At 56.0% G+C, this 209-nt stretch overlaps 1 pseudogene; it reads right to left on the bottom strand.

Moving 5' to 3' along the window:
• Window positions 1-70: 70 nt before the first annotated feature.
• LOC118345039 lies at window positions 71-208 on the bottom strand (annotated as a pseudogene).
• Between the last annotated feature and the right edge of the window lies 1 nt (window position 209).

The raw sequence follows: 209 nt of genomic DNA, 5'->3' as shown, positions 1-209 counted from the left end.
CACGGGAGGCCAATGTCTTCCCCGCACCCCACACATCATAAGAAGTGTTTGGGGTTGGGGCAACGATGCGTGACACCCAGGCAGACGTGCCCTCGGCCGAATGGCTTCGCGCGCAACTTGCGTTCAAAGACTCGATGATTCGCGGGATTCTGCAATTCACACCAAGTATCGCATTTCGCTACGTTCTTCATCGATGCGAGAGCCGAGAT

The sequence above is a fragment of the Juglans regia genome, unplaced genomic scaffold, assembly GCF_001411555.2.
Source record: "Juglans regia cultivar Chandler unplaced genomic scaffold, Walnut 2.0 Scaffold_12407, whole genome shotgun sequence".
NCBI lineage: Eukaryota > Viridiplantae > Streptophyta > Magnoliopsida > Fagales > Juglandaceae > Juglans > Juglans regia.
This window is presented reverse-complemented; position numbering and strand designations above follow the sequence as displayed.